General features: G+C 40.5%; 2 protein-coding genes across 6 annotated transcripts in view; one reads left to right on the top strand and one right to left on the bottom strand.

Moving 5' to 3' along the window:
- The window catches only part of flrt1b (fibronectin leucine rich transmembrane protein 1b), a 32,231-nt gene extending 14,084 nt beyond the window's left edge, over positions 1 to 18,147 (bottom strand). The window contains exon 1 of one of the 3 annotated variants that reach the window (XM_026358068.1): positions 18,090 to 18,147. The gene's annotated coding sequence lies outside the window, so the exon portion shown is untranslated. Of the gene's footprint in view, positions 1 to 30; positions 1,282 to 12,671; positions 12,933 to 18,089 lie in introns of those variants that run through there. The other 2 variants (XM_026358066.1, XM_026358067.1) reach the window with 2 other exon arrangements.
- Positions 1 to 23,938, top strand: part of macrod1 (mono-ADP ribosylhydrolase 1) — a 105,418-nt gene that overhangs the window by 36,105 nt on the left and 45,375 nt on the right. The gene's annotated exons all lie outside the window — the stretch shown is intronic.

Genomic DNA, 23,938 nt, shown 5'->3' with positions numbered 1-23,938 from the left:
TCATCTATGCTTGAAGACACAGATACTCACACACACTTGCACACACACAAAAGGTGCAGGCACTGAATTCTTGTCAGGCACTGAAGGCCATGACTCCGGCAGAATCAGTCGAGGGTGTCGCCGCGGACAGAACGAAGGCTGGAGGGAGCAGAGAGAAAGACAGAGAGAGAGTGTCAAGGATAGACGGAGAAAAAGGTAGAGGTGGGAAATGGAAAAAGAGAGGGAGAGACTCTTAAGAGGGGCTAAAAAGAAGAGTGAGAGGGATGTGACTAGCTTTCTAACACAGCAACACACAGCTTCCATTTAGCATGAGAGGGAGGGGCAGAGAAGAGAGAGATGAGGGAGCGACAGAGCAGGGATAATCAGCACAGATCTGAAGGGAGGAAAAGCTCAATACTGTGCTTCTTTTTTTTTGATCTAGTGTCAGTTTCACACTCTGCTCTCTCACACACACGGGTTGGCTTTGCTGTTGCTGCTAATTTCCTCATCAATTAGTTGCAGTGGGTGAACAATTGAGAGGACAAAGCTGGTGTTTTTCAGGATTTTTTATAGACAACCAATTCCAAATAAGTCACCAAAACCTTTGTCGTCCCTCAGAATTTTCTGACCTTTCTACAGTAACCTGCCTGTGGCTGTCGGTCCTGACTGCATTTGCCTTTAAAATTAGATCACAAATATTCATAATTCATTTTTTAAATAGGCTAAATATGTAGCACTGTTGTTTTCAGCAACTAACAGGAATAAATAGTGCATTTTTCGGAGTTTATTTTCAGCTGCAAATGTAATGGTATGCATGTTCATTATAATGGAAAACCATGACACCTAGAATAATAGCGTGGCTCATTTAGTTGTCTTTAATAATAATTTTCAAAGTGTAGCTCATGCATTTTTGATTTTTCTGACATCAACCACTTGTTCTGTAGACTCTGAAAGCACAATTTCACTCACTTTAGATATCAGCACCTACAAACTGAATGTGATTCAATGCAACGGTCTGCTGCACAGTAAACGTATTGGCTTTGGTCTTTTTATAAGATGTGTTGTCGAAAAGAAAATAAGGATTGTTGCCAGCCTTATCAAAGCTAAAGACAATGATTTCTAACCCGTTTCTTGCTCCCAGCAAATGCTTGCTCTGCAGAACTCCATGACTGGGTGTATTCAAAGCAAGGTGGCGGTCACAGATAATCTTATTGGATGGAACGTGGACACTCATGCTGTCTAAACTGCAGCTGCTTAATGCATCATCCTGATTCGAAGCAGAACATAATAATACTCCAAAAAATGTGCACAACAAGGCTTACAACAGCCTTTAGCAAGTTGAGCTTTAATCTGTCCCTGACTCTGTCTCAGTTCCTAAATATAACGAATGTATTTATAGAGGAATACAGTAGCTCTTAAATGGCAGGAGTGTATTAATGTTCTTATCACTTTTGTTCCATATTTGATCCACTGGATGTGACAAATTGTGTCGTATGAGGTGTTATTGCAGTTGTAAAATGTAATCCACAGTGAGATGTTCCTTTGTGGGGTTTTTTTGCCATTTAAATCTAAGTACTAAAATGCCTTTAAGAATGAGTACAGGAATGTGAGGGAGCGCACAAAGAATTACAACATTCCTGTTGTTGCACAAATGGAGGGGAAAAATGTCACAGTGCTGATAAATGTCAAGACAAATGTGTTTAACACAATAACATTTAGCTATTGCCAGCTTCTTAAGGAAGGTCTGTGCCTGACCACCAGCCTCGATCAGCAGCTGTTTTCCTAAAATGGATGCCTCTCACACACAAATACACACACCTTAAAAGTTCTCCGGATGTTCTCCAAACTTAAGCAATGCCACAGTCACCCTCGCGCTCTTCCTTACGCATGCCCACATACACACTTTCTTGCTCTTTTGGCCTGTGAACTTATTTTCTGTTTCTCACTGACACACACACACCCCAGCTCTCTGTTCTTTGTTCTTCTAGCCTGTGATAATGATGGCAACACTATTATGCACTGTGACAACACTACCTCCCACTTACTCTCTACGGCGGTTCACACCATGGTACAATCTCTGTCTCAGTCTCTCCCATCTCCCCCCTCTCACTCAGAATAGTGTTGAGGTCAATTATCTCTGAATTTGCTTATATGGCAGGATGACTTCTTCAGGCTGCTGGAAGGTGTTAAGTAGCATCTGTAGATTATTTAAAAGGTTTTTGGCACATTTTTTTCTAACATTCATCCTCCTTCAACACCTTCTCTTCGTGCTTTTCAATTTTTTGTTTCTATTTGTCTCTTTGATTTCTACCTCATAGTTGATAGGGGAGTCTGAAAAATGACCAAGAATCAAATCATCAGTTGTGTGAGTTGAAATTTTTACTGTCAGGGAGTTCAGCACCACGTCATGTAATTAAAAAAAACGTCAGCAGCAAAATGGGTGGAAAGTTGATAAATGTCACTGTTGTTCTTTGTTTTCTGAAATTTCTCTGAGTGCTGGGGATGGGTCTAATTACAGGAAAGAGTAGACTTCAGGTGATTTTCACTCTTTATGGTATTAACAGCTGACAGATGAACCCAAACACATACTGCAGTAACCACTAACAGATGAAGCAGAAAATGTTGATTGTCTCATAACAATGATGCATGTTGGGGATTTAGTTTTGTCTGAAATTAAAGGGCTCATGTAGTGCTCCCGGTCAGCAGTGCTGGCTACCCACAGACAGCAGGGGTTTAATGGTTCTGAAACTGAGACAGAAACCATGACACTCGTGTCAACAAAACAAGCCCCCCTTGGAAATCTGCTGTCCACAATAACCTGGAAATGTGATGTTTCTTGTCATAAGAGGACCTGCCACTTGCCTTTGTGTGCACACGTTTGCATCCCTACATTCAGGGACACTACTCAGTGTATGCCATCTGTGTTTTGAAAGCACTCAGAGCCCAGTAGCATTCAGTATGCCAAATAGTTGGCAATTAAATAAACCCTGCACAAAAAATAAAAGAAAACAAAAACCAAGGTACTACCTGCACCATGGGTTTGAAGCATTGTTATACCCCTCACACACAGTCATGCGAGAAAGGACAAACCTGGATCCTGAAGGATCGGCTGTGGCACTCAAAGTGCACCAGACTAATTAATATTAATATAGCTTAATTTGTTATCTTTTTACCTCTTTAAAAGTTTTATCTAGCCAAGTTCTGACACATCAAAAGTAGTTTTTGTGCATATTGTGTGTCTCAATATGTTGTCAAGCAATGTAACTCATAACTTATATATTTATAACTTTCTAATTTTGTTTGTCAGTGATAAAATCATTTATATCACACGGCTCTGCCTTTTTTTATATACAGTTGCTTTATTTATTTATTATTATTTATTACAGGTTAGATTCAGTGTATTGGAGGGGTGATTTGCAGAGCAAAAAAAATAAAAGCCAATGTTTTACATTAAATCCTCTCCTGCTACCCTTTCTGTGAGCGTTTGTGTGTAGTGGGAGTGCTCTTGCTGTTTTTCCTTTCTCTCCCTCTACGTCTCTTCCTCTACTTCCTCTGAGCAGGAAAGCCGAGACAAAACTCAAGCCCTGATAACATGAGCGCAAACTACTGAGAGCCAAGCAGTGCAAATGGGAAGTTTTAATAGGTTAAAAAAAGAAATGAAAAGGAGTGAAAGAGACAGGATAAAGAAGAAAGATGGAAGATGTGGGGAGCATAGATGGAGGCAGACATGGAGACAAAGTGAGCTGTAGAGTTTTTGCCCTGGAGTAGGCCGGTTTCCAAAGAGGGAGTGAACAGCTGAGGAGGGAGTAGAGGGCTGCTGAAGAGAGGAAAAGAGGAGCTGGAGGTGAAAAGAAAAGAAAGCCGTGGGGATGAGACAGAAGGAGAGAGAGGTGGTCATGACAGAAAAGACACAAGGGTTGAAGAGGGAGAAAGAGGCGGACACACACACACACACACACACACACACACACACACACACAGAGTCAAGGTGTTTTGTGTAAATATGCTTCATTTTAAAAACAGCTGCTTTAATTAAAACAGTCAGACCTCACACTGTGGGCTACAGAGACAAATGCATAAGCAGTAAATAAACTGTATTGTCTCTCAGGGGGCTCTCTCAAGGCTGCAGCCTTGGGTGCTGACAATATATTCACAGCGCTGTGCGCTTGAGTCCGGCTACTTCACCCACTTGCTTCACCTCCAATTAGAGTCAGACAGATATGCCGGCTTAATGATGAGTATTCATATTTTCAGACATAGGTGGCAGCAAACCAGAAATTCCCTGTCTTTCAATTAAAATCTGACCATTTTAATGGCAAACAGAAACTCACATTTAATATGATTCACTGTTTCTCCCAGCATGTTATTCTTGGCAGGACAGAAAAGCATTCTGCAATGGCAATTAGACCATGGGACACTGAAAAGCCAGTGAAAACCTCACAGATGAAAGCTTTTAGGTGGGCTGGCAGCTCTTTTAGGCAGGGTGAAGCAGGTTTCATTGCAGGTTTTACAGACTGACACCACTGAGGATGCGAGTAAAATCCTCCCACACCACGCTGGAATGATTTTTCTGCTCTGCCATCTGCGACAAAGAACAATATTTATAAAAAACATATTCGGCAGCTGCTCCAAGAGTGGAGCCTCCATCACATCAGCAGTGGACAGTGTGACCTGGCCAGTGTCTGAATGAAACATAAACAGCTTTAATATTGAGTTATTGTGTCTGTCTAACACTGTTCTCTATCAGCACAGGAGGAATGCATTAAAGTTATTTGCACAAAAAAAAAAAAAATTACACACCTATCTGCCGGCAATATTATGGGCTAAGAGATGTTATGATATACCCCATCTCTTGGCAAAACACACATTTCCACACACAGCCCAGCATGCATACACATCGTCTCGTGACAGTATGTGGATAAATAATCCCATTATATATGAGTGAGGGTTTTTCCGGCTCAAAGCATTTACACGCTCATCTCTTTCTTTCTCACTCTGTGTCTCGCTCAGAGTGAGGTATGCCCAGGAAGCATCTACACACAGGCAATTTACGGGCCGGACACCCTCACACACACTTATGTATACACACACGCGCGTACACACACTCACAGTACACCCAAAGACACTCTTAAGATAGGTTGCAATAACTCTTGCTAGGTTGAACTTGGCACTTAAGCCTTTGGAGCAGAATCCCTGGAGTCATTTGTGTGTTTGTGTGTGTGTGTGAGTAAGTGTGAGTGAGTGTGTGTTAGTGAAGGATGACAGACAAAACAAGTCATTTAAATCCAGTAAGATGGGAAGTACAGGTGGCCTCCTGGTGGCAGGCTAAGGCATGTTACTAAAGGTTCAAATCCATCTGTCAGGCTTTGTTATTTTTCACCCACTAACATTTTATATCTCTCTATACACACAGCCCGTCCCAAAAAAGGTCCACATCTTGATGTTTCAGAAGGGTCAAATTATTGGCATGAATCAAGCAAAGAAAACATCTAAGGAGATTGATGAAACTACTAAAACTGGGTTAAGAACTGTCCAATTGAAGAAGGTCATGTGGTCTGATGAGTGAAGTGGTGCACCCATTATGCCTAGTTCCTACCATACAAGCCTGTGGGGGCAGTGCTATGATCTGGGGTTGCTGCAGTTGGCCAGGTCTAGGTTCAGCAACGTTATGTGCCCAAAGAATGAGCTGACTACCTGAATATACTGAATGACCACATTATTCCATCAATGGATTTTTCCTTCTCTGATGGCATGGGCATATTCCAAGATGAAAGCGAGGAATAAATGTTGAGAAATTGTAATCAAAGCTGAAGGTCATCTAATGAAATACAGTGTGTGTTCTGAGGGGCAGTGTATATCTACACAGTATATATGTATATATATTATTTCCTATCATTGATTATAACCTCAAGCTGAAAAAGAGAAAAAAAGAAAAGATCCAATTGACGCTAAACTTTCTTAGCAAAGTGAGTGAAGTCATTCAGCAGTCATTCTGTTTTTGCTGTGTTTACCTTTGTTCCTCATTATAAAGAGACAATGAGCACACTCTAGAAAAGGCTATAGGGTAATTATCAAAGCTTATTCAAGCACAGAGTCAGGAACGATCCCTGCATACCTGAGAGGTGTATTGGAATTCAATACATCAGGTCAAAGACATATTCCTGCGCGTGTCATGCTTTGCAAAGAGTGTTGCACTCTCTGAACATAGCTAGATAATTGGCGTTTGTACATGTTCTTTGATTAGCTTGGGCAGCAGTGTTTGCTTTTTACCCTTTGTTGCCATGGTAGTTGGTGGTATTTTGGTCTTGTTTTTATCCAAGATCTGATAAACAGTTGTGCTGTTATACTTAATTGCTCTACTGTTTGGTTAAATGATTTTGGACACATTTGAACATGCATTTAGTGGAGGCAACTACAAAAAGAAAGCTGATCTGAGAAAGCAATAAGATATCCGATCAGCTGAAGTAAGACAGAGTTTTGCATCATGTAGCAGTAAACACGTAAGGCCGAAATTAGACACTATCCTACATATTAGCTTTTCAACAGACACAGAAACATCACATTCAAACACCCACTGTTTGACATTAAGCAGTGGGATAAGTCAGGACAACACTGCCAATAAAGATACACAGTTTGGTAGAAGTCCCAAAATCTAAATTTGAACTTTTTAAAAAAAACACAAGTTCCAAATGAATTACATGCACAACATATCATTGCAACACTAATTTTTGCTGCAGGCGATGCACTCAGACTGCTGCAACAGTTGTGAACTATGGTGCAACTCATACAAAATCTAGACAATCTGCCTCTTGTGGCAGATACACTGATGCCCTAAAAGTGTATTTTGGGGCTAATGTATGTTTTGGGTTCTTTTATTTATCCTGCTTCTGCATTTCCAAGACAGATCTTAACAGATTCTTCTTGTTGAACTTGAGAGCTTTTATGTTTTTGTTTTATCATGTTCTGCGTAGCTACAATGCAAATGCACTAAAATAAAAAATAGACAAATATAATGCAAAATAAAAGCATCACGACTGGTTCTTTTTAGCCCCTGAAAACAGCTGCTTGATTTATTCATTAACACTTTTATACCTGTCCTTCTCCATTAGCTGTCTCAGCCTTTGATCCTAGAAAGCTCAAAAGGAAATCTCTCTTTGTCTTCGATTAACTCCTCGTCCAGATGATCACATCTTCACTCCCTGCTTTCCTTTTAACCCTGGGTTTATTTTCTTCACAAATGTTTTCTTCCTGCATCTATTTCTGACACGTTCGCCACAGTAACAACCACAGTTTGTTAGAAATCTCGGCTGCCGGTGAGACTAGCTGATAATTTGTAAAATTATCTGTCATTTAACTGCAGCCTAATGACAACACTTCATTTGTGCTTTTCATGAGTGTGATGTGCTAGTGACGGTTGTATCTGTTGTATTTATGGTTAACTACACTAAAAACGGGATAGAGCTAAAATTATTATCTGCAGCTTTTCTGATAATCAATCAAAAGCTTCAGTCATTTTTCAAGCAAATACCCCAATATTTCCTTAAACCAACTTCCAAAAGTAAGGGGTTGTTCTTGATATGTCACTTAAAGTATACGTTTCAATAATAACTTGAACAATACCAGCAATTAGACGATCTTAAGAAAAAAGTGAACAATCAAAAGTCATGGGCAGAAGGATTAGTAATAAATTCCAGAGTTCTTTCAAATTAATTCCATCGTGAAGCAAAGAAATATATCTGAGAGTTGTCAGCCTACCTTCATATTATAGCTGCTTTCTGTTTGAACAAAACAACTGTGTAAAACTAATGACCTGCAAGGCTGATGTGAGTATGTCTGCTTTATCTGTATGCCTCATTAGAAGGACAGGGTACTCACTCCTTTGTTGAACAGTTTCCCACTGTCTACCATATGTTTCTTAAATAAAACATCGCTTAAATTGAACATTATTTTTATAAATAACCAAGTTTATTGGTTTATTCCTGGCAGAACAGTAACAAGTGTGTGCTGTTTTATATATCTGAGTATATTCTCTTTAATTTTAGTGGAGTAAATCATAGCTAATGTCTTGTTTTTACAGTTATTCTGCTTATTTTAAGTGAAACTATTTAATCAAAGTGCCAGTGTTTCTGGAGGTGCTGGTGGCTGGTTTAAAGCTAGGTAAGGGAAAAGTGCAGGCTCTCTGAAGTCATCCCTGCTGCTCAAACAAAAGCTCATCTCTGAACTTCTTTCTGTGCGACTCCTACTCTCTCTGACCTGTTTGCATTTCCCACACTGCTCCAGCAAATGGACTGACACGCACGCACACACACACACGCTCAGACACAAAGCCATAATGCAATATAACACAGCCTAATGCAAGACCGTTGTGTTTCTGTGTATGTTCATGCCTGTATGTTGGAATGCTTCCTAAATTGTTAAAACCTTTCTTTGTGTAATGCATCTCTCTAATGTCCTTATCTTGCATCTATTGTGGGATATATTTATTCCAGGTTTTCTGGGGATCGTATTTATTATGTCTTTTCGGGACAGACTCAGCCAAAACATGGCATAACCTCAATTATATAAAAGCACAGTTTGTTTCAGTGCCATACTGCCTCCTACAATGGATTGCGTAAGGCATAAACAAGGAAAGACAGTAACTAGGCCTACATAGAATCCAATTTGAAATGTTGTCTGAATACATCCGTTGGTCTTTTGATTGTTGAGCTTTACAGATTGTTTGCTTTTTCATACAAAGAGTAAAAGCTAAAAAGAAAAGTGGATTTTGCTCTTAAACCAACTTGATGCATTTTTCTTTCACCCAGCAAGTTGAAAGCTATCTCGGCCCCTTCCTCCGACAAAAAACTACAAGTAGTGGCAGTATCTAGCAAGACTTCCTCACGACATGTCTACAGTGTTGTTTTCTTTTACCTGTGCCGTGCCATGTTTGTTGACAGTCCCAACTAAGTGTTTTGCATATTGAGATCAGCTCACGGCTGAGGCAGCATTGAGGTGTACGGCCTGTGTCATTTAGTGAGACTGTTTCAGTTTTTGACTGACATAGTGCTGAGACGGTAATAATACATTAATTAATTACATTACTCAGTTCTGTCAGTTGTATAACAGTGTGCATTTGGGCATCTTCAGTTCATAAACATGTTGTGTATGTCATGAAAGAAACTTAATCTGAACCAGACGACTCTAAATTGGCATTTAAAGAAAATGTTCAGCTCACAGTTGATCACTGACATTACATTCAGTCACTGTCTGTGTGACTGTTTACATCTAAATCTAAATGCGCTTTGTGTGCCACTGCTATTTGTTAAAGATGTGAAAATGTGCTGTAATTATCCTGCGTGCTGTCTCACTCCGAGTCTCTAAAAAGCTGTTCCGGACACTGTTATAAAATCATTCTTTCGGGGGCGAGTTAAACTAAATCTGTCCACGAGTGCGGTATTTCCCACACACTGGCTTCAGTAGGGTGGGGTGCCTGGAAGCATAAATGTGCAGGTGTATTTGGAGCCCCAAATAAAAAGCAGGTACTCCCCTCCCACTCTTGGCTTTGTTCTACACGTATCAGAAGGGAATACAAGATATATTAGCTGCAGAGCTTTCACATATACAGTATATTTTATATGTATGCTGTGCTGCTTTTCAGTTTGGGATTTGATGTACTGTATGCCATGATGGGGAATTTCTCTTCTTCTGTTCTCTTGTTGATCAATAAAACACAATCTTATCCGGATCAGTTCACCTGATTGGTCAGTGTTAACCAATTACCTTCATTTTTTCTAATAAAACAGCCATGAAAAGGCCACCGAGGGCAGCTTCGTGCATTTATTTCAGTCATGTATTGATCTGGACAATGTACCGTTTCCAATATTGAATCATTAATAAAAGGAAATGTTAACAGCATGCCAAACTCGTTCAGCATTGACATGCTTAGTAAAAGTCCTGGTTTCATGCTGCTCAATTATTTATATTGTGCAGTGAAACATTAATGTTGAATGCCATGACTGTGGGCATGAAAACAAAGTTAAGGACAGTGTAAAATTCAATCTCTAATTTTGTAAATTTATTCTACAGTATTGGGTTATTAACATGATGATGGCAAGATTTGGTAAAAATATCAAATTACTGGATGAATGAAATCAGAATTAATCATTCATGCTATTAGATAAGAAGGTAAAACCACACACAGCTTTGATACGTGAAACACAGAGAGTCGTCTCTTCCTCCTGACACCTGCTGTTCTGCCACAGGGCACTGACCCAGAGTCTTGAACAGTGCTCACCACCACAGGCAATCACTCACTGCTAAACTGAACAAATTGCCACCAGGAAAAAAAATGCCCTCACTACTAAAGAAAACTGTGGGCAGATTTAACCTCAGGGGTTATTCTGGCGGGGGCTTCTATTTGACAGTGTGGAATGAATTGACTCCATTAACTGTTTACTGTTCAGCAAGACACGAGTAAAGCTTTCACACATTCATCAAGTTAAGATTTTTATGGTAAGAACTAGAAAAGTGATGTGAACGGAGTCACTGTAGTGACAGGTTGAGAGAGAACCATCACACAGCTCACAGCACAGTTATTTAGTGCCTTTCAGCTCATTGTTTTGGTTTTAGGGCTCACAGCTTTACTGCTTTACTACACCAGACAAAGTTAGTGACTAGCGGGTGAACATTTAACATTGTAAAGAACAAAAGTAAAAGCATTAGGAGAGTGAATATTGGTCTTGTATGTAAACTATTTCCCTCTGGGATTAATAAAGTTTATCTATTATCAGGTGTCTTAATGTTCGCTGTGTGTGAAATGCAGCTGTCTGCCAACAAGGTTCTGGCATATTTTTGTGTGTTTTCAGCCTCTTTAATTGCCCATACGTTAACAAAATAATGTGGAGATGCAGGCTTAAGAATCAAAAGAATGGCAAAAACCAAAACAAGCAAGTATTTTTATCCATTTAACTCCTAATATAGAGTCAATTTAGTCCTTCTACAGAACTGTATAAAACGAATTCCAGGACAATCTTGTAAAACAAGGCAGAAAATCAAACTTTTATATTTTAATGTAGTACTAATTCCTCAATAAGACAGTTTTTATTAGTCTAATAACGGCCTCATATTGGCATCAGAAACTTGAAGTCAACAATCCTAATACAAAAGGACTAAATGGTTCTTAAGAGATGAGATGAATATGGCAAGAATAATTGTTCAAATTCAGCATAGATACGGTGCTGAGCGCATTGTCACCAGCATATTTTAACACATGCTGTTAATAACTAAGGAGAGTCTCGGTCAGCTGAGCTGCACACAGGTGCTGAGGATTTTAAACAGCCACATTTGCTTACATGGTATCAGCACGGCTCCTAGTTAGGATGAATGACGCCTGTGACAGATTTCAGGAAATGAAAAAATGCTGCCATTCAGGTGCATACTGACGTCTGCGTGAGTGCATGGGAACACCTCTGATCCCAGGTTGTATTTTATTTTGAAATTTTGTTCAGCAATTTAACAATCTCTAAAATGCCCATTGTGTCCCCCCCCCACCCCCCGACACCCTCCTTAGTTTATTGTGTTTGAAATGAAGAGTTATATAAGCAGCGCTCCTCTCCTACTGTTGGATGGGTGAATAAAAGGAGATCAAAAGGGAGGCGATAGAGAAAGAGTGTCTGCTGCTTTCTCCTCTTCTTTATTCTCGCCACATTCTGCCAATGTGCAGTTCCCTTTAACTGCATGACTTGCCCTGGATTCGCTCTTTCTCTCTGCCTCTCTAGGACATTACACTTTAATCTCATGTTCTCTGCTGCTCTCTCTTTTTCTCTCTTACCCCCCTTATGGTCTTTTTGCCTCTTGTTCTTCCTCCATCCATCCATCCATCCATCCATCCATCCATTCATCCACTCATCTCTGTCTTTCTTCTTTAATCCCATGTTCTGTACTGCTTTGGCCCCCGAGAATCTCATTCTAATCTGCTGTCTCAGTGTGGCTCTGCATGGCTGCTAATCCTCTGCTTGTAGATGTATGTTTGTGTTTACATCCAGAGAGAGATTTTAGCAGTTTTGCTGAGATGAATAGGATGACGCAACATTTTGTTTGTCTGTTGTTGTTGTTTTTTAGTCTAGTTAGTTGGTGCCCTGCACAACAAGGAGCTCATAGGCCCTTATACTGTATGTGTGTGTGTGTGTGAGTTGAAGAGGGTGGGTGAGTGTGCACACATTGTCACTGTAAGAAGGGCACGTCCATTGGGAGACGGTATTGGCTCTTGTGACGAATGGAAACACACAAACATGCACAAGTAGACCACACGCAATTACACACGTATGAAAAACACACACCGCTGCTCACATGAGGGATGGAGGGAGGGAGCAGGAAAGAGCGATGGGAGAGATGAGAGAAAACATACAAGTGGGAATTCTATCTCTTTTCAAAGTATAATCTCTCACTTTAATCTCCCTCCGCCTGTAACTCTCTGAAGCCCTGCTGTTTAAATCTCTGCCTTTTTTTTTCTTCCATTTTACTGTGTTATAGCTGGTCCAGCAGGTAGCTGCACAAATCAACACACATCCATATAAACAAGCACACCCAGGACTCTGTTACCCTCGACATGCCACCAGCATCACGGATCCAACAGAGGAAAAAAGCTTGATGGTCCCCCAGTCTAACCTGAACGAACCCTCTTCCCCTATAAACCACCCCGACACAGATCGTACCTTTGTTATCCATTTTGTGCCTCTCTCCTGCTCGCATCCCTCAAGGCATCCTTGTCAAATCATCTCCTCAAGTTCATAAGACATTACTGCGCGTCCGTTAAGTCCCGGTGAGAAGAGCAGCGAGAGGCTGCAGCGCGGCTGGACGCGCCACGGAGGGACGGAGGGACGGGGAGGATGCTCGCACTGCCCGCAACGGAGCTCCGCGATGTGCACTAGTTATCTCCCACCCTGTAGTTTCTGTCTGCGCTCTACTGTGGGTTAATGTGTTTGTAGCGTGTGTGTGTGTGTGTGTGAATGAGAGAGAGAGAGAGAGACAGAGAGAGAGAGAGAGAGAGAGAGAGAGAGAGAGAGGACAAACCTTAGATTAAGTCCCGTTTTCTGCTGCCGGTTCTCTCTCGTCACTTTGCTCCATTCATCCGACATCTAACCTGCGTCAACTTCGCTACACCAACTCCAAACCGGCTTGTCATAACTACAAAGCTACATCCTCCCCTTTTCTCTTCCCAAAGGGCTCCGTGTCTCTCCCACGGCGCAAACTATCGACAATAGGTGCGACTAATCTCTATTTCCACCTCGGTTTATCCCCCAAGTCTTCAGGGCGCCTCAGTCTTTTTAAATAAACCAACTGTGTTTAGTAATGGCTTGACAGGTGTCGCCTCCAGCGCACGCTATATCCTCCTCCTCCTCCTCCTCCTCCTCCTCTTCCTCTTCTCGGCTGAGCGCGGGGTTGTTTTCTCTATGTGTGTGCATGTGTGTGGTGTTGGGGCGTACTCTTTACAGCGGCTCTCTGAGCTCCGTTACAGAGGTTCAGCAGGTCGCCACGGTCCAGCAATTACCGACAACTCACCAAGCATTAGACTGACAGGTGCGCGCACGTACACGCACACACGCTCTGGAGCTGATGGTGCCCCGAGGCCGCCTTCATGCAGCCAGTTTGGGCCCCTTTACATAGAGAGTGAGTGGATTTCATTCCTTGAGGGAAGGGAGGAGAACAGTGTCTCACAGTTGGCAGTAATGTGGAAAAGCAGCTTGGCTCTGTAAGTCAGTTTGAGCTTTAATTAAAACATACAGATCATATAAAACAGATCTGTCACAGACTGGTTTCTGAGTCTGCTCTCAGCTAATGACTGGGAGTCAGCACTGGTTAAATTGATATTGATGTGTTTTAATTAGGACTTTGTGACCAATAATTATTTGCCTAAGAGATACCTCACTATTAATTTGCATTTATTACCTTTGGGCTGTTCTTTCACAAAAGAGTTACCGCAGCTCTCGGTAGCCCTTTGGGTGCTGCATACACAGCACAAACTGTAGCTTTCACTGATAGGAAATGATGCAAAATGCTGGCACACACTTATACTTTCCAAACACACAGTTTTATGTGCACAGTTCATCAGCACACAGAGCATCTGTAGAGGGCCTATGTGGGCCCCTTGGGGCCCTGGGTCTGGGTGCAGCTGCACCACCAGCACCCCCTGGCGCTCTTCCGGGGACTGCTTCCCAAGATTTAGCCTCACCTCACCTCAAATAACTTCCACTGTCACACTCTAGCTCACCATCAGTGAGACAGTATTACTTTGACCATAGGGCCGAGTGCATACTGATTTATAGAGTCACTGACACTGTTGCAGAGTCAAAGATAAACAAACATAACGATCTCCTTAAATTGTTCGATTGTGACAATGTCACAGTATCTGAGGAGCAGAAATTTTACAGTTATTGTCTTTGATGCACATGCAGCTTCAAACATACGGTATCTTTGACATCTCTGTGCTGCCATTTCTTTACTTACACTCTACATACAGTATTTATACCCCCGTGCGGTGAGCGTGGACACCTGAACCATACAGCATAATCCAATTCAGTCTCATATTGCTGTTGTAAATGCTGCCTCTTGTATTCAGGTTTGTTAAGACATTATCGTGGGTTTAGTCATCTCTGCAGTGACACAGTTGGATGGATTCATTTAAATTTTGTATTGCATACTCTATTTTTCTCATCATACAAAATCATACTGTATTTCAAATAGTCTCTTATTAAATTGGGGCATTTCACAACCTGTTTAATGCTTTTTATATTTTGTTTTACTGTTACTTTAGTGATAAATAGTAGTCATATTCCTTCAGGAACTATTAGTGTGTCTGTGGCAAATTACTGTAATTTATGGTCTGGTTATCCCTCATGGTATCAGTTTAATAGCCCTGTGCAGGCAATTATTGACTTGAGTAAAAGTAAGTTAAAGCAGGTTAGCTGCACAATCCCTTTAAACAAACATGCTAATCTTAAACAACTGAAAGGAAAATATTCGAATGGCACTGATGAGAGATTTTAATGATTCTATATTCATATTCTACTTAGTCCTAGAAATAATAAGAATGCTCCAGCAAATATAGTTGGTTGAAAGAGTAAATCATTAATATTTCACTCCCTCTGTGTTAAACAGTTCACCTTTTCACAGATGACTGTTGGTTGGTAAGTAAAATGCTGTGGTTGCGATGCACTATCCCGACCAAGCACCACCTGGATGCTCACCCCTGATAGCTCGACTAGTCAGGCCACAGAAAGCTGAATACAGCTTTTATATCCAAGCTCACTGTACAACCGTTGCAGCCCTTCTCTTTGAAATATTTTCATGTCGATATTAGGTGATCATACTCTAAAGTGGTATCATGTATATTTGTGCAAATTAAAGCGACGACTGGCTGATGATGTTAGTGTGTCAGACAAAGCCATTAACCTGTATCGTCTTATAAGGAGTCAAAGGGTTAGGAGGAGGAGACGAATAGCTGTTCAATAGCTGGTTATACAGCTTTTAAAGCAACATTTTAAAATCACCAAGTTCTTTGTTCCTTGTATAATGTGCATGCAAAAACTCCACCTGTTTAGAGTGGAGAAGCACGGTGTTGTATCCTTGAGACTTACTGAACAATACATCAGTTTCTGTCACAGAGTTGCCTCCTCCTTGGTGTCTAGGTTTTTAGAAAGAGGATGGATCTGTATCGTCAAACATTATAAAGTAACTCCCAGTGGGAGTTAGGCTGTGACACATTGTTACTGTGATACTTTTTCTTTGTATATTGTATTAAAAATAAAAAACTGTAATCTTAAAGGTATTCAGACGCTTTATTGTGTATTAATTCTCAAGTGTATTCAGTTTGCTTTAATTTAACTAATCTAACTCCACCAGTGGAAATATGTAGAAGGCATAAACTGGTCCAACAATTCATGCTTCATGTGAGGACAAAAACCAAGAAGTCGACTCAATAACAAGTGTGTGAGCTCGGCATTTCAATAAGGGACGAGAAGGGCTTTGAACAGGGAGGAGACCAGGAGCGCAGTTGTTCTTAAAGAGCTTCTGCAGTGATGGGAGAATCTGGCAGAAGGACAAACATCTCAGTAACACTCCATCAGTCGGGTGGTGAGTGGTGAGATGGAAGCTGCTTTGAGTAAAAGATATGTGCCAGCCCACTTGAAAGTGGCCATGTGACATTTAAAGGACTCTGAGCATTAAGTAAAAGATTCTCTGGTCTGATGAGATAAATTAAAGTATTTATGTGCACAAGGCACAAACATCATCCACTGTTCACCACATGCAAATCCCTGCAGTAAAGCATGGTGGTGGCACCATCATGCTCTGGGGGTGCATCTCAGTTCCAGGAACAGGGAGACTAATCAGGACGGAAGGAAGAATTTAGCCAAATACTAGGAAATCCTTGAAGAAGACATTGTAGAGAATCAACCAAGGCAATCTAAAAGTTATAATTACTGCAAAAGAGCTTCTACGGAAAACTGAAAAATCAAAAACTGAAGGTTTTCAGTTTTTGATTTTTAACAATTTTTTTGTAAGACTCCTTATGTGTTACTGAGTGTAGTTTATTGTCCAAAAATAACAATTTTATGCTTTAACATTTAAATCTTCAGGATAGTTATTTGTGCAAAAAGTGAAAGTGTCCGAATAATATGTGCATCGATCTCTACCCTTCAGTTGACCATTTCGTCACTGCAGCGCTGGTCATTTGCATAGCTTTATCGGCTTCCTCCTGTTTTTAAGTTGTTTAAGCTCATGCTATGCTGCTACTTCTTGTCTTAGTGATTATCTGAAATGAGCTACCAGCTGCTACGTGTCATATTATCTATGCAGGTTTGACTGCGTAATGAGAATATGCTGGTAGGTATCATGTGTAGTTTATCACATATCACTAATAAATCTACTTTCAAACCAGATCAATTCCAACAATAACAAACTCTGCTGTAGGGTTTTATCACACCTCAATATGATATGATTGTAAAGATGAAACTGTGTTTCTAGCACCACAAGGTCTTACTACGTCATAGTCACAACCTTGAGGTGAAATACAGGTCTTTTATATTGAGGTGTGAATAAGATTGCAGGAAGCTTGAAAACACATTCACACTAAGCAAGTGTTTGGGGCTGCATTTGCTGTAGGGCTAAGAAAAGCCAATACAACTGTAAACTCAGATGCAAACAAAAAGAGATGCCTTAAAATATGTTTTTCTTCAAAATATAGAAAAGTACAGCCGTTGTTTAATTGTGGAACCCTACATTGGTCCTTTTGCACTGTGTGTTCCTAATCTCAGGGTGGGGCAGTCATTAGTTTATCAACTATGCCATTATAATGTATGTGTAATCAGTTGAATAATGGTTTGTTACTTAAAGCAAAAGTATTTATCTTGGTAATTTCTTCATTTTTGTAAGTTCAGTTTCTACTTTCAATCTTCATACATTCCTCTGCTAAAAAAGAAAATTATTTCATCCTAGGGATCAATTTAGTCTCAATACAATCTTATTTAATCTCAGATAAAGGTGTCGAACCATGTCTGCATTTATCCTGTCCCAAATCAGTAGTCTTGTCCTTTTTTCCATGAGGACACCAGCAAATTGATTGGCATTCTCAGGTGGGCCAACTAAATGATGGATAGAAATTAAATGAATGAAAGAGGTATAATGGTGGTTAGGACAAGTGGGTAGAGGAGAGAGAAGGAGGAATACACAAACAGGTTGCTCTGGGGCCTGGGGAATAAGCAGGAGAGGGCGCGGAGTGCAGAGAGAAAGAAAAATAAGATGGAGGGCCACAGAAAGCAAAGACAGAAGACCGGTTTAACACAAAGCTTCACACTAAGGAGATTTAAGCCGGTTTTTATCATCATCATCATTACTCCTGACTTCTAACACAAGTCCACACACATCAGCAGATACATTTATGCACACAGGTGGTTAGAACCTCATTCTTACACCAAACAGCAGTTTAGTGCTTTTGTTCTGTCTTTAGCCAACTTCTCTCTCCTCTTTTGGCCAGGTCATCACCTGCACTGATGCTTTAATCCATCCAACCCTTTAACCTTTTCTCTGTCTCCCACTTTATCTCCCCCTTTCCCCCCCTCAGTGTGATTACTCACCACCCAAGAAGGAAGAAGTATGCTCCATCTTGTTGTTTTATGTTCCCAGCAAATTTAGTCCTGCGTCTCCCTTCTCCACCCTCAACTCTCTTTCACTTCGTCTCTGTCTCTCTCACTCACTCCATCACCCCTCCCTCTCTCTCTCTCTCTCTCTCTCTCTCTCCCCCTCCCCAAGCCCTTCCTCTATCCCTTGACACATCGCACTCTCCTCCTTCTCTGCTCCCTCCCTGTCAGCTTACGCTCCCGCCTCCCTCCTCTCTTGCTCTGTGTGTAGTTGTATAACTTATCACCCTGATCTCTTCCCCACGCTGATAATTGGTGTGTCTCGGCAGCAGATGCTAGCACGCTTTATTTAGCTGCTCAGTATTAGCTATTCCAATTAGTCATCTAATATCACTAAGAAAAAGAAACTGTTAACCTTCATGTATTCAGCGCCATGGGAGAAGGGAGTTGTATGTGTTTGTTTTTGCTCATGCAATAACTGTGGCCAGTGTGCACCTCGAACACTCACACAGATACACTCGATCCACACTACGGGTAGAGGGTACATGTGGGTTTTAACAGATGGTGAAACACTTTCCCTCGAATATCGACATTACTCTCTCTCTGTCTCACTGTCTCTAATTAACTAGGTTTCAGTAACAAACCTTTGGGCTTTGCCGTCGTCATGGTTACCCAAACACTGAAACACGACTGTCTGCATGTGTATGTGTGTGCGTGTGTGACTACTGGCAACTATGGTGTATGTGCGTGCACGTGTTAAAGTGTTCACACCCCTTTTATGCGTCTGTGTGTGTGTGTTTGCATCTATGCAACTGCATGATTGTGCATACACATGAGTATTTTAGTTGCTTTGATGCCTTTGTTTCCCCTCCGGGCTCCGGGGCTTGTTCTGTCTCAAGCACCTATGTTTTTACAGAGACCACAAAAGTATTTCATGAGATCATTGATAATTTATTAAAGGTCTATTGTACCTTACATAAGACATTTTAAATAATTATATAATCCCATGAATAAAGATTACAAGCAGGGTGAATTTGAAATAGGCAGATAAAATAAAATTTTATTCTGCACTTGTAACAGGAAAGGTAAAAGTTGAACTTGAATTTGAACTTGGCGACAAAGTAAAATGAAAACTGGATGTGAGATTGTAGCTTTAAAACTGCCTGAGCAACCAACCATGGATACGGTTATGAACTCAATTGCAATTCCTTCTGTACACATGTATACTTGTATACAACCCAATATTGTGTTTTTAAGATGCTGCACAGACAGAGAGAAAAACATTTTTTACTTCATGCTTCAAACAACCTCGGTCAAACAACATCTAAAGTCTTTATACCTTCCGCAAATCTTACACTCACACACTGGAAGGTGGGGTGAAAGTGAGACATATCGTCATATCCCCCTCCTGGCTGCATCTCACTGCCCTCCAAGAAGTGTTTTGCATGTCTTTCTTGTCTTAATTCATTAGATTGTACAAATGGGAATAACAGTGCAGCCTCCTCGAAGGCACTCATCGTCTATGGTAGGAAATGCGATGATGTTCGATGCAGCCACCCCAAGCAAACATTTAAAGGGTTCACACAAGAGAAAGGAAGGGGGTTTCAAATGCAGTTAGACTGTGTTCAGACTATTATCTCTACATGAAAAAAAAAAAAACACACACACCTTATTAATTTGAAAGAGACACAGAGGGCTCAGGTGAAAAATTGCAGCATATCCTGAGAAAAGCTCATCTGGCAACGTGCTGCTTCGGATAATCACATACATTTATATCCAATTCCTGGTACATCACTTTGTAAGGCGAACTACATTTCATCATGATGAGAGATAAAATGCGAGCAGTAAAACCCTTCCTCATAACATTTTCAACCACTGTGCACATGTATTGGTATCTGAGCCTAAAAATCACGAATCCTTTGGTCAAACAGGGCTTCCTGGATAATATTTCACTGACTCACAGAGCACCACAGTTTGATTTAACAATACCTTGTTTATGTTGGGATGTCTCACTTACCGGTACTCTTTCTCCCACTTAGCGGGTGATATAGGGTGTCCAGAAAAATGCTGTTATTCATACTCAGATTTGTTTCAATGGATAAAACGGCGTGCAAATGTAAAATCACAGTCCATCCATGTCATGCTATGAACAGTGTACCCTGCAATTCTGGGGTCACTTGGCAGCTATTGTATATTTTTCTTATTTCTGGTGATAGCTGTACAATTACAGATAGTGTCACCTCTCACTCAGACATTTCCAGCAGCTGCAGTACTGTGTGATTGCAGGAAAAAAAAATGTCAGCAATCTAAAACATCAGTGACTACCAGGTTTTGGTGTCAGTCCCTCAGAAGGTATAAAGTGGGCTTCTTCATTTTGCAGCAGGCGTTCATCAGTTTTACTGGTGGAAATCCATCTAAAAGGAGGCAGAGATACAGATTACTGCTCTGATGGTAGATATAAAACATGTTTTTTCAGTAATAGGAGAGATGTTTTTTTTTTTTCTCGATTGGAGAAATCTCACTGTCACTATGCGAGTGTGTTCTCTGGGTTTTACTGCGATCACATTATGGGAAATGTTGGGCATTACCTGACACAGGAAAGCGAGTGAAAATGCATTTCAACACTGCTTCACGAGATAAGTCCTGAAATGCATTAAACATCATAAACTGATACATAACAGTAAAAGCATCTGTGGGCACATTTTTCATTTAAAGTGCACCGAAGAGACGGCTGAGTGCTGTTCACCTGATTTCCTGGTCAGGATTTATCCACCTGGTCTGGGTGTTTAAATTGTACCCAACTATTAGTCTTTGAATGAGAGCACTGTGGTCCAAACTTGATGAAATAGCTGTTCAATAATGATGTAAACTCCGCTCATTTCTTCTTTGCTGTTTCCCTGATTGATGTTCACCCACTGTCAATAACACACTTCACATTAAAAGCCAGTGTATAAAGAAAAACTGTTGAGGTGACGAATGTCTGTGGAGATTCTCAGTCATCCTGGTTATTCCAAGTGCTGTTCAGAGGCAGTTCTTGAAGACGTGCCATCTTATAGGAAAGGCGTCTTCAGTTTTAACTTGAGTGGTGTTTAGTCATGGTGGTAGGGGTGTGTGACAAAAAAAAATATTGTTTACATATTGAACTCATTGTTCTAACTATTTTTATTATTATTATATCATTATATTCTTTAAGGAAAACAAGTCTTACATATTTATGTTTTTCTGTCCTGTTCCTGTTGCAGAATGATTATGCTAAAAATCTTTTCAATTACTTTTTGTTGAGTGACACACTCACAGCCTAAGTTAAAATTACTCTTCATGAGCATTTACCTATATAAAACACATGCTGCTTATACATTGTGAGCTCTCACCACTTAAAAATACTTATTTCACACACACATCATTCACACAATTTTCACTGTAGAAAGACGCAGCTACTCAAATGAGACTACAACAGATATGTACAAGGATAAATATCAATTCAACATCATCAGCATCATTGCAATTTATAAAACAAAATATCTGTGACCAGCAGTGAGAGAGTGTCTTTTACAACTTCAAGCATATCCAGGGAAAAAGGTAAAGTTGCTATTTTGCTGTGCTGATGGAAATATATATTCACTTTAATTTACAGTAGATTTACAGTGCAAATTGTAAGATGTTTTGAGTCTGGTGAAGATGCTCCAATGAAGGACTAAGGTATTGGGTCAGTTTCTGGGTTTCGGCTTGCTCTGCTGGCTCTATCCTTTGGAGAATTAATACTGTTTTATGTGTTAAACATCAGTGGATCTCCTGGTTGTTTACAGGGCCATTCCACTTTGCATGTGACAATTTGATCATATGTGATGTGAAGTAGTGTAACTTTGTAATACTACAATGTTTTACTGTTGATATAGCTGAATTATTTTTGATTGTATTATGCTACTGTTTTTTTTTTTTTTTTTTTTTTACTATTTTAAACTTAACAAAATGTTTTGCTGCAGTAGCTTTACAGGGGTTTATAACCCACTTTTCAGATACTAGCTAATAGTTATATAAAAATAACAGCTAAAGACATGATGATGAAATTATGAATAGCTGGTGCAGACCCAGTCTCCACGTCTGGATGTGCAATAACTGTTTTCTATCCAGCGCTTCTTGTCAGAGCTGGTTAATCTCTCCTTCAGGCAGATTTTCCTTCCTTTAAAAAGAAAACCCTTCCCCACGTCAGCTGTATTTCCTAGACCTGGGGCATCCTACTCGATATGGACGACTATTATCAAGACCCAGTGTGATATGACTCGTATGTACAGCTTGCAGCTAATCAGCAGAGGATGAATGGGAGACTTTCTGTAATGGAGACGTTTTATTTGTCTGAGCTTTTATATCTAAATGAGCTTCACTTTAGTTCATCATCAGATCTATCAACTCTTAAACAAGCTGTACACTTGAAATGGTCTCATACTGTCTCAACCCACGCTGCATAGTGCTGTTCATTCTTAAATTAGAGAGTGGAGATATTCACTTTGGGAGACGTTAGTGAGACAGTGTTTCACATATACAGAGATGTATAGTGTGTTTAAAAGCTGAACTGAAATGGGATTTACCATTAATGAGGTAAAGTGGGATGGTGTAAATGTTAAAGAGCAGAGGAAGACAGCTGTGGGACTTAGCCTCTCTTCATTCTTCTCTAAAACCAACTCGTCTGATACGCAATCTGAGAGCATACCCAACTGGCACAGTGCCTACTGGCAACGAGTATCTGTGTCCCCTGTGTGTACTGACGTAACTTCGTAACTGTGCCTCGCTGACAGATTATGTGCTTATCAGATTATCCTAACATGGTCACATCAACTAAAATTTGATTCATGTGCAGAGAAAGAGTAGTGAACAATGATTTTGTTCTGAGTTTGTGGTCAGGTCAGAGTTTCCTGAACACGCTGCAGATGTCCCTGGGTTAGCGCTGCTGACTCTACACATTTGTGTATATGTGGGTGAGAAAAACACTTGGATATTGCATATGTCAGAAGCAGCCGCAGCCAACCTTATCACCCTGCCAGCAATTTATACTTGATTCTAGTAGGGAACATAGTGATTTGGGACACACGGGCCCACCAGGCTACTAGCATTAATTTTCTTCTTGTCTGGCTGCAAAAGGTGCTCATTATATTGATATTTTATTTAGGCTACAGTCACCTCCTTGTTATCTAGGTAGAAAGGCATTATATGACTGACTTTTGTCATAGCTAAAAGACAAAATGAACCATAGTGCCTGTCTGCTTTTCCTCACAGAGTTGTTTATTTGCCTTTTGGACTGGAGTCTCAGCGTGAGTTTATTCCTTAGCTTTGCCGGCAGTGTAGCTACTTGTTTTTATTGTGCAGTGCCTCTCAGCCCTCATTGATTCTCGGTGCCTGCTGGTTTTCATTCTATCATCTAATCAGGGACTGACTTACACCTGCAATGCCAGGTGAATGCAATTAACTTGCTGGTTGGCAAAACCAGCAGTACTGTGAGCCCGGAGGACATGGATTGAGAATCACTCTTTTTGAGAAATGCTGACACCAATGGCAAATTGTGTTCAGAAGGACAAACGAGGGGGATGTTTTTCCCTAAGCAAATAAATATAAGCAAAGTTATTTTTATGCACATAAGTTGACCTAATCAGATGTAGAACTAGATGAAGGAGGAGGTTCTGAACAGCAAATCTGCACACACAACAGTTCAAGGTAATCTATAGAGCCTAGTTTATATCCATGACCACAAACAGCTCACGGTTTTATACAGGTTATAAGCAGGTGGTAGAAACACACAAATCCTTGACTAAAATACTCCTTTTTAAAGTCTTGTTCAATTTGAACTACGCGCT

This window comes from Anabas testudineus, chromosome 10 (genome assembly GCF_900324465.2).
Source record: "Anabas testudineus chromosome 10, fAnaTes1.2, whole genome shotgun sequence".
Taxonomy (NCBI): Eukaryota; Metazoa; Chordata; class Actinopteri; order Anabantiformes; family Anabantidae; genus Anabas; species Anabas testudineus.
This window is presented reverse-complemented; position numbering and strand designations above follow the sequence as displayed.